Consider the following 17,500-nt stretch of genomic DNA (forward strand, 5'->3'; position numbering starts at 1 on the left):
TTTCTGTTAAAGGGGGTCTCCTTCACATCACTGAAATCCCATTTCACTGACTTTCATTTCGCCGAGACCAAATCACCTAAATTTCCAAATACTGACAACTTATTTCACTGACTCTCATTTCACCGAAAGGTTACAATGCTAAATTTCAAAAGACTAAATGGGAAACCATAGACAAACACACTCACAACACTAATGACTACCTCTTTGCAGAACTTAAATCTACTTACTTACCCTCTTAACAGTAACCAGACAATATAAAACCAAACTAAGTGTGGGGGGGGGCTACAGTTCCCCCCCACCGATGTGAGGGGCTGTGCTTCCCACACCCCTCCAACTATATTTACTAAGTCCAGGATTGCACTACAGTGGGGGGAAAGGGCATATACCTTTTACTTGCCTTACAGTACTCTACACGCTGCCACTACTGCTGGGAATGCACAAAACATATGCCATATTACTTTAGATACTTCCCATACAAATGTAAAGAGACATACCCACATTTAAAAACAGTACAACACCACTTTCTACATTACTATCGGTATTCTGACATTCTGTACTACAAGTTACAGAAATTCTTTTTATCACAAACAAGTCAAAGATGAATGGAAACCCACATCAAGTCTATGGCTTACAATTCAGTGAAGAGATTCAATGAAATAAATTTTCAGTATTTTAAAAATTAGATGATTTGGTCTTAGTGAAATGAAAGTCAGTGAAATGGGATTTCAGTGATGTGAAGTCGATCTGTTAAAGGATATTTTTCTTGGCATAACTTTAATTTGATTTTCCCTTCCCAGGTGAAATAAGAACTTGACAAAGGAACAGAAAGCTTGGCTCTTCCATGTCATAGTTATAACAGTATATTATTCATTTTATGGTGCCAACTTTATGTTGTTCAGGATTATGAGGGAACCAGAGCTTATCCAGTGCATCTTCAATGAATGCTCCTTTTTTATATTTTGAGGTACTTCAGAAAATCACCTAGAAGGAACCAAGAGGTATTAAACAGGTTTTACAGATGTTCAGTGTTTGCTAAGCTGGTGTTATAAATATTGTATGTAGTCTTTCGATCACTGTGCTATAACTTCTCATTATTATAATCTAATGCCTGCATTTTTGCGGCAATACAAATATGCTGACATTAATAGCAGCCTGACTTTTAACCACTATGTTGCTTCCATGGTACGGAAAGCTTCCTGCATGGCCTACCTCATAAGTAAGGGTATCTCATCATGGGACAAGGAGGTCATAACATCTCTCTGTTCTTCCCTTATAAAGCCCATTATTGAGTACAATGCCCCATTTGGCATGTACCTCACAAAGCGCATGCAGAGCTGGAGAGACCACAGAGTTTCCTCACCAGGAGAATCCAGGGCCTCAAAAATCTACCATACACAGATAGGCTAAAAGCCCTATCCCTCTACTCTGTTTCATACAGACTCCTCAGATGTGACCTCTGTCTGGCATACAAGGTGATCTCGAACCCCGCCTTGATGGGACTGCTACATATCCGCAAGTCAAGCTCCACTCAAGTAACCCACACACATGGCCTCAACCTGGTCTGTGATATCAATAGGACTTGCTGGCAGGACAGATTTGTGCCCCAGAGATTCCCCCATCTATGGAATCAACTCCCTCTCCACGTCAAGCACAATACCTCTTTACCCCTTCTTAAGCACAATCTGGATAACTGGATGGGAAAAAGAAAATACATTCCTGAGATTCCACCCGTGTCCCTGCTGGAATGGGGCATCAGCTGCTGATTTGTCTATGCATGGGCAAAACTCTTGGCTAGGCTTATAAGGGCCTCAGGGCCAATAGCCTAGTAACTTCCTATGATCCTATAAGTCTTCTTTGATAGCTAACATATGTGTAACAGTCCTATCTTTGTACATTCATCTTTTATTTGTATGCTTCCAGGCAGAGCCTAAAAATGCTTTATGAGAATCAGTGCTCTAATATGCTGCCCTGCAACCCCCATGTAGAGGACTGCACCCCCCACACTCCCTGCTACTTAAATATACAAAATCCAAGATCGTACTATAGTGAAGAGAGTGGTAAAGTTCCCATTTCGCACTGTACAGCGATGTCCATTGACAAGTTTTGATATTTCAAAACTTCGATCCTCTGGGCTTTGGTAATCAGAGCTTCGATGTTTTGAAATTTCGAAATTTGGTAGTGAACCCATTTACATAAAATAAAACAAATAAAGCAGAGGTGTAACAAGAGTGTTTGATATCCAGGATGACACACCCAGTATTGTACTCTTCTGGCCCAACCCTCAATGCCCATTGAGCGAGATGCTAGTTTCTTCCACTAGCCCAGTGCCCTGCATTGAAATACATACATAATAAAATACAAAACGTGGATGAGAAACAGATAAAAAGCAAAAAAAGATATGTAAACATGTCTGATATTTAAATAAGTGGTATGTGAGAGCCAAAAATATCATCTGTATCATCTGCGAGAGATGCACTTACATAGACAAACTGGAAGCAAAGCTCTCTCCGGTCAAGACTGTGCTAGACAGTCAAAAGGAGAAGGCTAACACCTGCATTACACCTCTAGCAACTCATAGCCCTTCAAAACCCACACCATCAACTCCCACACATAGCAACACTAAACCCACATATGCGGAGGCCCTTAACATTAACCTGCCCAAGCAACAAGGACCTCCGAAGCCGAAATGCAAACAAACACCAGTCACAACCAAAGTGACACATAGCTCACAACACCAGTGTGCCACCCAACAACAGCTCCTAAAGCAAGACAATGTACCCAACACTTTAGTCATAGGTGACTCTATAGTCAGGCAAACTGATGCCCCACTCACCAGGCTGAACAAGGAGAAAATTACAGCTGCCTGTTGGGTGCCAGGATCCGCCACATAACGCATGCACTCAAGTCACTCCACAACAAATACAAATACTCCATGCTGGAGTAAATGACTTGAGACGTACCTCCCTGGACTACATAAAAAGAGACATGGAAGAGCTCTTGGATCATGTGACCCAGGCAGGTATGACCCTAGCCCTGAGTAGCATCCTGCCTTTGCCCAGAATGATACCACAGTATAAGGACAAAATGATTGACTTCCACAATTGGCTAAGCTTCTGGTGTCATTCAAAGGGGATCCAGTATTTGTCTGCCTGGGAAGACATGATCAACAAACCACGATGCTTTGCCATAGATGGTCTGCACCTGTCACCCCTGGGATTCAGGTTACTGGCTAAAGCTCTTGCCACCCCTATAGTGCCTTTTTTAGTGAAGGTTCAAAGGATAAAACCACCACCGTAACAGATACAAACATGCAAAATTTGAAGGTAATGCTACTCAATGCTAGAAGTCTAAACCTCAAAATGCACTCTCTCGAGGCACTCCTAAAAATGGAGAACATCGATATCTGTGCAGTGACTGAGATCTGGTTCAAGGCTCCAGAGAGCACCCCTGCAATACCAGGCTACAATTCTTACCACACCTTTCGGCCACAAAACCAAGACCGAAACACTAAAGGTGGAGGAGTGTGCATATTCACCAAGGATATTCACACCTCCAGGCTAGTTGCCCAACACAATGCATCTGAAATTCTCCAGGTGCAACTAACACTAGGTAAGACTGCAATCCAAATTGTAGCTTGCTACAGATCCCCCACCATACCCCACGATTCTCACTACACCTTCCTAAACATACTGGAAAATATTAAGATACAACCAAACACCCTAATACTAGGTGATTTCAACTACCCTGCCATTAATTGGGAAAACTACTCAGGTATCACCTCCTTTTCCCAACGGTTCTTGGAATTCATAAATTCCAACGCCCTGGATCAGCTAATCCATTGTCCCACCAGGGGCTCCAATATCCCAGACCTGATCATTACCAACATGGGAGATAGATGCTCCACACCAGTGGTCACCCCCTCATTGGTCAGGTCTGTCCATAAGCAAATCACCCTTGAAATCCACATCCCACCCCCACCCCCCAATAAGGAAACCTCCTTAAAAAATTCTCCAAAGCCAACTTCATGCTACTGAAGTCAGAAGTGACAAACTTCACAACACCCACGTAGACGGGATCTGGAAGTTCCACTGCAGAATCCTACACTAAGGCACTGTATGAACACATCCAATCGTGCATGAATCGTGCCATCCCAAATAGAACCAAGATGCTCTTCTCCAAAAAAAGGAAGCCAATCTGGTGGTCCGCTGCTATAAGCAAACTATACAACAGAAGGAAGAAACTGTTGCAGAAAAGAGGAAAATCCCAGGATGCAAAAAACTCCCTCTCCAGCCTCAGTAAGAAGCTGAGATCCCTCATAAAATCCTCAAAAGCTAGTTACGAAAATAAAATTGCCAAAGATTCCAAAGACAACCACAAGGCATTCTATAGTTATGTCAAGAATCTAAATGGCAATGCTCAGATCTGCTCTGAGCTACAACAGAATGGCATTAAATATACTGATTCCAGGGATATTGCCAATATCCTGGCAGATCGATTTAGTGCCAACTTCACTCCCCTCTCACCCCCTTTGATAATCACAGCCACACAGGTAGAAACAGCACTCTCCAAAGCTAAGAATACAGCATTCATGGGACCAGATGACATCCCAGGCTGTGTACTACATGAACTACAAAATGAACTGGCACCCCACCTAAGTGTCATGTTTAATCATAGCCTCACCTCAGGCTTCATGCCCACTGAGTGGCGCACAGCTACAGTTATCCCAATCCACAAGGGAGGATCCACCTTGGATCCCGGGAACTACTGTCCCATCAATCTGACAAGCCTGATCTGCAAGGGCATGGAATGCATTATCATGGAACTTATAAATAAAGACATTGGCAACCTCCAGACACTGGACCCCACCCAGTTTGGGTGTGTGAAGGGCCGATCTTGTCTTCTGAATCTGATTGACTTCTTTGAATCGGTCTCCAGAGCTGTGGACAAGGGTAAGGAGGTCCACACAGCCTATGTGGACCTCGCCAAGGCCTTTGACACCATCCCCCACTCTGGAATCATAGATAAACTTACTAAGCTGGGCATAAATCCCTATGTCACTCGATGGGTTGCCATCTAGCTTACTGACAGAAGCCAGACTGTAAAAGTAGCTGACTCCAAATCCAGCTCCAGACAAGTGGCAAGTGGAGTACCTCAGGGTTCAGTCCTGGGACCACTCTTGTTTGGCATCTACTTCTCTGAAGTACAGGCCAACACTAAGGGACTCTGGCTAACAAAGTTTGCAGATGACTGCAAACTGGGAGCCATTATTGAATCCCCAAATGATGTGAATATTCTACAAAAGGGCCTTACAGAAACAGATGCCTGGTGGCAGAGCCATGGGCTCAAGCTTAATGCCAGGAAATGTATAGTCATCCCCTTTGGAAAAAAAACATGTACCCATGAACTACCACATAGGTGGCAGGACACTAAACATCGAAAGTGTGATGAGAGACTTAGGGACACAAGTGGACAGTGGTCTTACTTTCGATAACCACATTGTCACAACAGTCAGGAAATCCTTCTATGTGGCACACCTCATCACTAAGGGCTTTTCATCCAGAAAAAAGGAGGTCATTGTCCCACTGTACTCACCCCTCATTAGACCCATTATAGAGTATAATGCCCCATTTGGTATGTACCTCACAAAACATCTGCAACAGCTGGAAAGGCCACAGAACTACCTCACTAAAAGAATCACAGGCCTAAAGCAGATGCCCTATGCTGACAGTCTAAAAAAACTCCAGCTATACTCTGTGGCATATTGTCTACCCAGAGGGGATTTCTGCTTAACATACAAGGCCATGTCAAACCCTGAGCTGTTGGACATGCTCCACTTAAAGAAATCCCAATCCCTCAGAGCCACACGCTCCAGGGATCTAAACCTTATCATCACAATGAACAAAACATGCTGGAGGGATAGGTTCCTGACGCAGAGACCGCTCATACTCTGGAATAGACTGCCCATACATGTCAAGCAGAGCACCTCATTGGCCCTCGTTTCAAAAGGAACCTTGATGATTGGATGGGAGATAGGAAATTCATCCCGGGGATCATGTCAGTCGCCCTGCTAGACAGGGGCCCAGAGAAGTAAATATTGTGGGAAAAAATTTCCAGGGAATTGTTATGGCTAGGCTTGCATAGGCCTTAGGGCCGATAGCCTAGTACCAACCTATGAACCTATGAACCTATGAGTTGGTGCCCCCTACAAGTAGACATCCACTGTAGGTATCCTGCCCACCCTAGTTCTAGACCAGGCAAGCAACATGTCAGACGAGGTGCAAAATGTATTGTTTGTTTTTAAAGGGACAAGAAGCAGCACCAAACATCCCAGCTTCAAACACATAAAATAAATAATGCAAGGCTTATAATGTAATCATTTTAGTATGAATGCTGCATCTTTATATTTGTATCTAGAATAGAGGCCACAGGAGACAGGGCAGCAGCAGCATTACAATTTGGTATACAAATTAGAAAATGTTGTCTACTGTCTATGGCTTGGGAGGGATTGATAAGCATTTCCAAAATCCTGACTGTTCCCCTACTGATGATCAATCAAAATTTTAGAACAAAGTGCAACAGTTTTACGATGTTGGCTTAAATGGTAAAACCATTTAAAAGTGCCAAACATTTAAATATCACAAGAAAAGCAAGTAATTACCTAGCAGAGCAAGCCAATTACAAAGTATGTGTAAGCTGTTTCACAGACACAGAGACACACATGAACATGTGCACACAGGCACACGCACACACACACACACACACACGCACACGCACACGCACACACACACACACACACACACACACACACACACACACACACACACACACACACACACACACACACTAAAGTTACAATAGTAGCAAAAAGGCATAGCCCTATGAGATTTTACTAAATTGAGAGAGTGGTTTACTGTTTACTTGTCATATCTGCTTAATGATATGAATAGCAATGCAGAGAAGAAGTCTCTCCTGCTGTATGTCAACAACTTTAACTAGGACTGCCCCCCCCCCCACCCCCCCAAAAAAAAATCAAAGACTTAAGTTCTGAAAATTAAATAAAATAAATAAATACATGAATGCCTATTAGGAACTTGACAAAATCTATCCATAGGCTTGTCAGAGTTTAAAGCTATTGTCTTCTTTAAGACAATATAATCTCTATAGTATGGAGTGTGTGTGTCTGTACACCATTTAGTGGATGTAGTGTAATGGTAGATGCAGGAATTTAGGGCCTTGTGGGGTTTGGAGCCAGAACTTAGTCAAGATCCTTGTGGAGAAACTGACTTGAAATACACTACAGGGTTCATAGACCACATCCTGAGAAAGGAATGAGTAGAAATCTAGAGAAATGCAATTAAACTGAGCAAGCCTAGTATATTTTAACAGGGCATGATAATAAAATCAACACATGCCTCGGAGAGATGTTAGACAACAGATAGATTTGGCTCTGACCTATCTGCTTCTTGTGGGAATGAATGGCTGGGGTTAGGAGTAATACAATGAAATGCTTCCTTCACAAGCATGGCCAATGCTTTTATCCACTTAGCAATAGAAGGAGCAGAAGCAAAAACCAGCTTTACGAATGAGTACATGTTTTCTTCTGGAAAGCAGTCAAAATCTACAGCTGATACCACTGGCAGGAATGGGTTACAAGTTCAAGAAAAGCAGAAAATGTGTGCCTTTAAAATATATTTTCAGTGTGTGTGTGTGTGTGTGTGTGTGTGTGTGTGTGTGTGTGTGTGTGTTAGATATAGATATATAGATATAGATATATGCATATATGTGTGTATAACATTCAGGACTTCACAGCAAAACTGCTGTTACAACCTGATCCCTTCCTTGTCCTTTTTAATAAGCTGATTGGCCGCTTGAGGTACCACTCCTAACATGTCTCCCTGTTCATATTAACTTTTGTTTTAGAAGATGAAGGTTTAAAAGATAGTACATCTCTATGAGTATATGAGGATCGTTAGAGATCATCACCACTACACTCCAGTCAGAAAGCATCCAAAAGGTTTAGCATGGTGCTTCAAGTACATGTGTTTTATAAAATGGAAGAACAAGCAGGCTTTTCATTTTTAAAAATCATAGAAATAGAGCAGGGAGTATTCCGGTACTGATCACCAAAAACTGAAACCAACATAAAATAATAATAATAATTTTTTTATTTTTATTTTTTTTTGTGGCTGTAACTTAAATGAATAATAAATGACCTGATGTGGCACTTCTCTTCAAGCTGGCACTCAGGGCAGCTGCATTATTTGTCTTGGCCTTCCTAGAGGTCAGGGTGATGTCTGTACTCATACGTCTGAAGTAAATGGTTGCAGACCTAATGCATGCTCACTGTTGCTGGTAAAGTGCCAAGAAAGTAAACATTTTAAGAACAAAGTCATTTTAACTATCTATATATCTATATGTGGATCAATACATCTATAGCTATATATCTATATATCTATATATCTATATACAGGTTTTGGTTATAGTCCGGCTCTTTCTGCTCTGTTTTATTTTGTTTGTCATAAAGTTTAAACATGATGTGAGGGAAAAATACATGATAAATCCTCCAGCTAGAATTCACTGTAGTGCCTTTTATGTACAATCATTTATTTATTCCCTTGAGGAGGACAACGTTTTTCAATTTGTGAATGTGCAATTTTAGAATTTTTAAATGCTCTTTGAACATGTTTTATCCTCATTTCCAAATTTCTGACCAAGGACTTCATTAAGAGATCGATTGAAAAGTATAATATTCCTGATTACCACTTAAACTGAAACTGATACAAACCCACATATGCCTGCTTAATTTTTCTACTACAAATGAAAGTTATTGCTGTTCAGATACTTGAGAAAGATTTCTATCTGGTCAGTACCTTTATCGCTGTTATAAAATCTATCAAATCATTTCCTCTTATGTAATGTCAAATAATGAAAAATGGGTTACCATAGTTATACCCTTTGCCAGACCATGTCTCAGAACATAATTTTATGTATTTGATTCACAGTCAAGTAGATCAGAACTGCAGGGTACATTTTCTTTCTGCAGTCATCAAGCAAGTTGTAAATTTCACTCATGCATGAAGTATTTAAATAGTGGATTACATTATGGGTGTTGCTAAACTGTTTGCGACATGATAATTCTAAAAATCATCTAGATTTACTATTTTGTGCTACCACTAGTGCAGAGCATGTGTGGACATGATGCATTTATATCTAAAAACATTTTTCTTACAAGGACGTGGTATGTAAACAGGCTTTTTGAATGCTACATTTTGCTGGCAAAATAAATTTATAGGTTCATAGTAGGTACTAGGCTATCGACCCAAGGGTCTAAGTAAGCCTAGCCAACAAGGTTCCCTGGCTTACGCCACCCAAGAAAGTTATTTTCCTGTGCCCCTGTTGAGCAGAGCCACCAAAGTGATCCCCGGGGTGTATTTCCTATTTCCCATCCACTTATCAAGATTTTTCTTGAATAGTGCTAATGAGGAACTTTGCTTGACATAGATGGGTAGCTTGTTCCAGAGTATGGAAAGTCTCTGGGACAGGAATCTATCCCTCCACCATGTCCTGTTTATTGTGGTGACAGGGTTTAGGTCCCTAGAGCATATAGTTCGGAAGGACTGGGATTTCTTTAGGTGTAGCATGTCCAACAGCTCTGGGTTGACATAGCTTTATATGTTAGGCAGAGATCACCTCGGAGTAGGTGATATGCTACAGAGTAAAGCTGGAGTTTTTTGAGACAGTCAGGGTAGGGCATCTGTTTGAGGCCAGTAATCCTCTTTGTGAGGTACTTCTGTGGCCTATCCAACTGCTGCAGATGTCTTGTGAGGTACATTCCAAAAGGGGCATTGTACTCTATAATGGGTCTAATGAGTGTCGAGTAGAGGGGAACATTTTTTTCTTAGATGAGAACCCTTTTGTGATGAGGTGTGCCATGTAGAAGGATTTCCTGACTACTGTGGTGATGTGATTATCAAAGGAGAGATTACTGTCCACCTGGGTCCCCAGGTCTCTTATCACACATTCAGTGTTAAGTAGACTACCACCTATGTGGTAGTTCATGGGTACAGAGTTTTTACCAAAGGGGATGATGATGCACTTTTTGGCACTGAGCTTGAGGCCATGGCTCTGACATCAGGCATCTGTCTCATTGAGGCCCTTCTGTAGGATGTGTACATCATTTGGGGAATCAGCTATGTCTTCTAGTTTGCAGTCATCTGTGAAATTCGTTAGCCAAAAGCCTTCTGTGTTAGCCTGTACTTTAGAGAAGTAGATACCAAACAGGAGAGGTCCCAGGACTGAACCCTGTGGTACTTCACTTGTCATTGGTTTGAAGTCAGATTTGGAGTCCGCAACTTTTACAGTGTGGGTTCTGTCAGTGAGCCAATTGGCAACCCATCTTGTGATGTAGGGATTTATACCTAGTTTAGTGAGTTTAGCGATAATTCCAGAATGGGGGATGGTGTTGAAAGCCTTGGCGAGGTCAAGATAGGCTGTGTGAACCACCTTACCATCATCCACGGCTCTGGTGACTGCCTCAAAGAAGTCGATCAGGTTCAGTAGGCATGATCTGCATTTCACAAACCCGAACTGGGTGGGATACAGAGTTTGGAGGTTACCAATGTCTTTGTTTTGAGTTCCCTGATGATACGTTTCATGGCCTTACAGACCAGGCATGTCACACTAATAGGGCGATAGTTCCTGGGATCAGTGGTGGCTCCCCCTTTGTGGAGTGGGATAACTATTGCTATGTGCCATTCAATGGGCACAAAGCCTGATGTGAGACTATGATTGAACATGGTGCTTAGGCAGGGAGCCATTTCATTCTGAAGTTTGTGTAAAACACAGCCTGGGATGTTGTCTGGTCCCATGGATGCTGTGTTTTTGACTTTACATAGTGCAGCTTTTACCTGCGTAGTCGTGATTACAAGGACTCTGCATTCTTCCTGTATAGATGTGGGCCCTTTATGGGGTGAGAGGGGGTAAAGTTAGCAGGGAACCTATCTGCCAGGACATTGGCAATATCAGTTGGTTCTAGAATTTTCATGCCGGTGTGCTGTAACTCAGAGCAGATCTGGGTGTTGCCATTGAGATTCTTGACATAGCTATAGAATGCTTTGTGGTTGTCCCAAGAATCAGTGACAATTTTGTTTTTGTAGCTAGCTTTGGAGGATCTTATAAGGGATCTCAGCTTCTTACTGTGGCTGATGAGGGAACTCCTCCACTCATGGGATTTTACTCTCTTTTGCAACAGTTTCTTCCTTCTGTTGTAGAGTTTGTTTATTGCAGGGGACCACCAGATTGGCTTCCTTTTTTTGGAGGATAGCGTCTTGGTTCTGTTTGGGATAGCATGATCCTTGCAGTCATGTAAGTGCTTATAGAGTGCATCTGTGTAGGATTCAGAAGTTGTAACTGTATTGTCCATCTGCATGGGTGTCATGAAGTTCACCACTTCTGTCTTAAGAAGCATGAGGTTGGCTTTGGAGAAATCTTTTACCGTGATTTCCTTAATGGTGGGTGGGGGCGGGATGTGGATATCTAGGGTGATTAGCTTATGGTAGGATATGACCAATGAGGAGTTGACTTCAGGTGTGGAACACCGGTCACTCATGTTGGTAATGACTAGGTCTAGGATATTGCTGCCCCTGGTGGGGGTATGAATAAGTTGATCCAGGGCATTGGAATTTATGAATTCCAGAAAGCGTTGAGCGAAGGAGTTGGTACATGAGTAGTTTTCCCTGTTAATGGTGGAGTAGTTGAAATTGTCCATTATTAGGGTGTTTGGTTGAACCCTAATATTTTCCAGTATATGAAGAAATGAGTGGGAATCCTGGGGCATGGTGGTGGTTCTGTAGCAAGCTACAATTTGGATTGCAGTTTTTCCCAGAGTTAGTTGCATTTGGATAACCTTGGATGCATTATGCTGAGTAACTAGCCTGGAGATGTGGATATCCTTAATCAATATGGACATACCTCTGCCTTTGGTGTTCCGGTCCAGGTTAGGTGGCCGAAAATTGTGGTATGAGTTATAACCTGGTAATGCAGGGGTGCTCTCTGGAGCCTTGAACCAGGTCTCAGTCATTGCATGGATATTGATGTTCTCCATTTTAAGGAGTGCCTCGAGGGAGTGCATTTTGAGGTTTAGACTTCTAGCATTGAGTAGCATTGCCCTCAGTTTTTGCTTGCCTGTTCCTGTTATGGTGGTGAATTTTTCATTTGAATTTTGCCTAAATATTTGCTATGTAAACTGTAATCGCATACACATATAGTTTGTTTATATACTTAACACACTCATTTTATACATAGTGCAGCATGAGTTAGGAGACACAATGTTAGTCCACCTAGGTATGCACTGCAATGACATTTTGACTACCTCATGTTGTGTATGAAGCAATTAGCTCTTTCAAAGTTATAAATAATTCCAACGAAGCCAGTCAGTGAATCAAACCAGTGAATTTATTTTGGTCTTTCAAAGTCATGTTTAGCCACTCTAATTTGAAATCACTTGCATACCTTTATTTGGTGGTACAGTATAGCGGACTAAGAATATAAAGTAGTTTCAAGCTCCATCTCCTAGTCCTAGATTGATTCTGTCAGGCTCCACTTGCAAATATTCTTACATGGACCAAGAATCTTTTTTTTTTCTTGAAATACACATGCAGAAATCAGAGAAAACTGAACTCAGCCTCAGAAATGCTCTGTTCCTGCTCCAAAGCACTCATTTTATTGTTTATTAAGTAACTTTGGAAGTAATTACAATAAGTAACCGAGAGTGATGTATAATGACTCCCCTGGATGTAGGGACAGAAACACTGGGTTCAGACAATTGTGTATTTGTGATCTTCACATAACTATTTTGTGCATTTATTGCAAAATGTGTACAGCTTCTTGTGTGACCCATTTGATTAAGCGCTACAAAAAGCAAATGCTCCTGGGTGTCCCTTGATCATTTGAAATGTAAAAACATGAAACTACATGTGATCACTGAAAACATTTCAAACAAGTAAATTACTGAAAGCTTAAATCATCACAACTACAAAAGATCACAGGAAGAAAACAATTTCATTTTGTTATCTCTAAACTAAAATCCTACCACAACATTCAAAACTAATTTGTCTGAGTAGTGGTAGTGTTATGGAAAGGGTTTTCTTAAAAGAATGTGTAAGATGCACCCTTTCCCACTTTATATGATAATCCTTGGCATGACCCCTGACCCGGGTCGATATTATAACATCGAAGTTCATAAACATCGAATGTTATAATATCGAACCCCAAACACTGAAATATGAAAACATCGAACAGTCAGAATAGCGAATTTTTTTCCCAGGGAAAAAAATCGCAATTCTGAGAAACATACACACAACACAAAAACACAGAAAAAACAGCAATCCACACACATACACTTAAAATCCTACACCTAAACCTAAACTAAACTTTACATACACTACTAGCTATCCACTTACCTTAACCCAACCCAAACCCTAAGGTCCATCACTATCTCACACTCATCCGCGCCCTAACCCTAACTCACCTAACCCGCCCCTAATCCTAACGTCAACACAACCGCACACTTACTTGACCCGCTCCCTAACCCTAACTCTCCTAACCCACCACCTAACCCTAACCTACATGCAATCGCACACTTACCTGAACCCGACCCGTAACGTTCCAACATATTGAACACTAAAAACAGCAAAGCCACAGCAACGGCCCACTGAATTCTTTCCCTGGGAAAGAATTTGGTGTCCTGCACCTTCGCTGTTTTCAGAGTTCTACATTACGGGTTCGATATTATAACATTCAATGTTTATATTTATTTATTTTTTTATTTATTTATTTTACATTTGTTGACCAGGCTAGTCTAGCTGGACATATATCCATTTTCAGTAGAGGCCCGGGGAGAAAAGCTCCAAATACATCAGTAAGCAATCATAACAACCAAAACAAAAAGCAATAGTAAACAAAAATACAGAATGGTACAATGGTAAGCATGTGTAAGACTAAAAGAGAAAACAAAAAAAAAACAAAAACAGACTAGCCAACTCAAGACCAGATTAACAAAAAATAAATGAAACAGCTGTTTAAAAATAGAGATTTCAGGTATGCAGGATAAAAAGTAAGATTAATAAAAAAAAAGCAGATAAGGAAGCCACCAGATGGCATAACATGGAGAAGAAAAAAGAATAGATCAAATTTATGGAGGATTCAAATTAAGGAAGTAGCTGGTATCACTAAGTGTGACATTTAGAGGCACAGTCAGGGGAGAGTGAGTGAAGTTAGGAGTAAGGGGGGAGTATTTTCAGTCAGGGTTAGCACAGGGACATAGCCAAGTGAGTTTTAAGGTGCTCTTTGATATGTTTTTTGAAAAGGGATGAGGAGTCTAGGTTAGTTATTTCTTGAGGGAGTTGGTTCCAGATTTTCCCGACAGAATTTGAAAATAATGAGTCACCAGCTTTATTGTAAGATTTAGTCGAGGCTACTAGGAGTTTATTAGCAGAGCGGAGTGTGGCTAGGTTTTTATAAGGGGTAATCAGTTTTGTAAGGCTAGGGGTAGCATCAGGGTAGTAAAGGGACTTATGAATGATAATTAGTTGTTGATAGAGTAGGTGGCTATTAAGTTCTAACCAATCCAGTTGCCTGAGGTTGAGACAGTGATGAGTTCTGAAGGGAGTAGCAGTAATGAATCTAGTTTTACTGTTATAACAGGTAGAGAGTTTGGTAATGTTATTTTTTGATAAGTTAGTATATATGGCAGAGGCATAGAAAAGAGTGGAGATCAGGTGGGTTTGGGCAATGGTTTTTCTAGCTGCTGGGGTAAGAAAGGGTTTAATTCTGTAGAGAGTACCTATTTTTTTGTTAACTGATTTAATGGTGTTGTCAATATGGTCATCAAAATTAAGACGGTTATCAATAGTAATACCTAATAGGCGAGTGGTCATATCTGGGTTAATACAGGTAGCATTATTAGAGGAGATAGAGAAAAAAGGTGTGGAAGATTTGTGAGTGGGAGAAAAGAGAAGAAGTTTTGTTTTCTTGGGATTTAGAAGGAGGGAATGTTCCATGAACCAATTTTCAACTTTATGGAACACTGTTTGAGTTAGGGACTGGAGGGAGGAAACATTATTAGCAGCACAGATTAAAGTTGAGTCATTGGCATATTGAATGTAGATGGCTTGGGGTATGTTCACGTGTAGGTCATTGATAAATAGAGAAAAAAGCAAGGGACCTAAGATTGAGCCTTGTGGAACACCTATGTTTACTGGGAGTAAGGAAGATGGGTTATTATCCCATAGCACTGCTTGTTGACTGTTTTGGAGATAACTCCTAAACCATTGTAGTGCTTGTGAGCCAAGAGAATAGAGATTTAGTTTGTCAAGAAGTATGTTATGGTTAACCATGTCAAAGGCTTTTGACAAGTCTAGGAATAGTGCAGAGGAGAGGAGATTATTGTTCTTATTATTATTTATAATGTCAGTAAAGGAAAGGAGGGCAGTTGTAGTGCTGTGGGAAGGTCTAAAACCATGTTGACAATTGGCTAGAAGTCTGTTTTGTAGAAGGTAGTTGAGAAATTGTTTGCGTATGCATCTTTCCATAATCTTTGATAAAGGGGAGAGTAAGGCAATAGGGCAAAAGTTTGAGAACTCAGTAGAAGAGCCCCCTTTATGTAGAGGAATCATATGGGATATTTTCCATATGGTGGGGATTTTTCCTTCAGAGATAGTTCTATTAATAAGTATGGATATGGGGTAGGCTATAGCTTCTGCAGCAATTTGTAGGTATTCAGATGGGAGTTGGTCAGCAGATGGAGTGCAAGGTTTAAGTTTCTTGAGAAGCTTATAGATAAGAGATGTAGCTACAGGTTGAATGTGAAAGGTGTTAGAGGAGGTATTAGAAGTATTAGGTAAGGTAGAAGTAGATGTGGGTAATGAATTAGCTAGGGTTTGAATAACTTCTGTAAAATACTTGTTAAAGGCATTTGGGATTAGAGTGGAGTTGCTAAGGTTAAAGCCAGAAGGGGTAGGAGTAGTTGTATTTCCTGGTTTAAGAAGTTTGTTAATGCCTGACCAACATTTTTGAGGGGTTTGTTGACTGGTTTGTTGAAGATGAAGATAAAATTCCTTTTTGTCTGTGAGAGTATCTTTCTTAGTGGCATTTCTTAATTGTTTAAAGAGGAGGTGATCTGATGGACATTTGGTAGCTCTCCATTTAGCCCAAATTTTATTTTTAAGGATCATTTTGTTCTTAGTTTGTTTCGTTAGCCATGGTGCCATTTTGGATCTTATCCTAGTAGTGCGAATGGGAGCATGAAAGTCAAGGATCTGTAGAAAATTGGTATTAAAGTAGGTCACTGCTTCATTAAGTTCAAGGTGAGTTAGTGGCGACCAGTTGCATGCTTTTAATTCAGTGAGGAACAATTCAGGATTGAAGAATTTGTTTGAGCGGGATGTCTTGAGTTTATGGGTAGTTGGGATATGCAATTTTTGTCTAACAACATATGTGAGCATATGATCACTAATATTATCAGGGAGTGTTCCTGGAGTGTAGATGTTAGGATGGTTATTAATAAGGATCCAGTCCAGAGTTGTTTCTCTTTTATTAGGTTTATGAATTCTAGTTGGAGTGGTTATTAATTGTGAAAACCCACAGAGATTTATATGGCTAGTAGGGTGCTGGGATGAACAGGTTAACCAGTCAATGTTGAAGTTACCAAGTATTATGGTTTCTTGGGGTAGCTGGTTAGAAAGTGAATTAAGTAATTCCTCAAGAATATGAGTATTCTTACCAGGGGGAAGGTACAAACAAATTATATAGATTGATTTATTGTTGTTAATTTGAAGTTTGATGGATAAAATTTCGGCTTTGGAGTCTAGAGATGGAAGTTCATTATAGAGAGTAACTTGAAGATTAGATTTATAGATAATGGCTATTCCTCCGCCTTTTTTCTTTATGCGGTCACATCTAAGTATATTAAAGCCAGGAGGGGTGATTTCTTGGTCTTTAGTAGAGGGTTTTAGCCAAGTTTCTGTGAGACATAGAATATCAAATGAGTGTACGTCTAGGAGGGAATGGAGGTGGTGAGATTTATTATTCATACTCCTAATGTTAAGGTGAGCTATTAAAAGGGAGTTGACTGAATTAGTACATGATGGTGGTATTGTTGAAGACATATTACTTAGATTTAAATTAATGTTGGTGTTAGGACCAGGGTTGGGATGAACATCTCCGTGTAGGAGAAGGTTCTTCTGTGAAGAAAATTGGGATTTAAGGATCTTTGGTATGTTATACGGATACCTTTTGTTTAAGTAGTATGACATATGAGATGGTCTGTGGCATTTTGGTAGTAAAAAGTTAGAGGAACAGGTTATGTTACTATGATTGAGGGTATTGAGAAAAGAGGTTGGTAATGTTTGTTGGAGGTGAAGGTTTTGTTCATGTAGAGTGATATTTTCAAAGAAGGTGATGCAATAAGGTATGGATAGGAAGGCTATGGTGGGGGTAAAGA

This window comes from Protopterus annectens, chromosome 1.part1 (genome assembly GCF_019279795.1).
Source record: "Protopterus annectens isolate FY-2018-M chromosome 1.part1, PAN1.0, whole genome shotgun sequence".
NCBI classification, from domain to species: Eukaryota; Metazoa; Chordata; order Ceratodontiformes; family Protopteridae; genus Protopterus; species Protopterus annectens.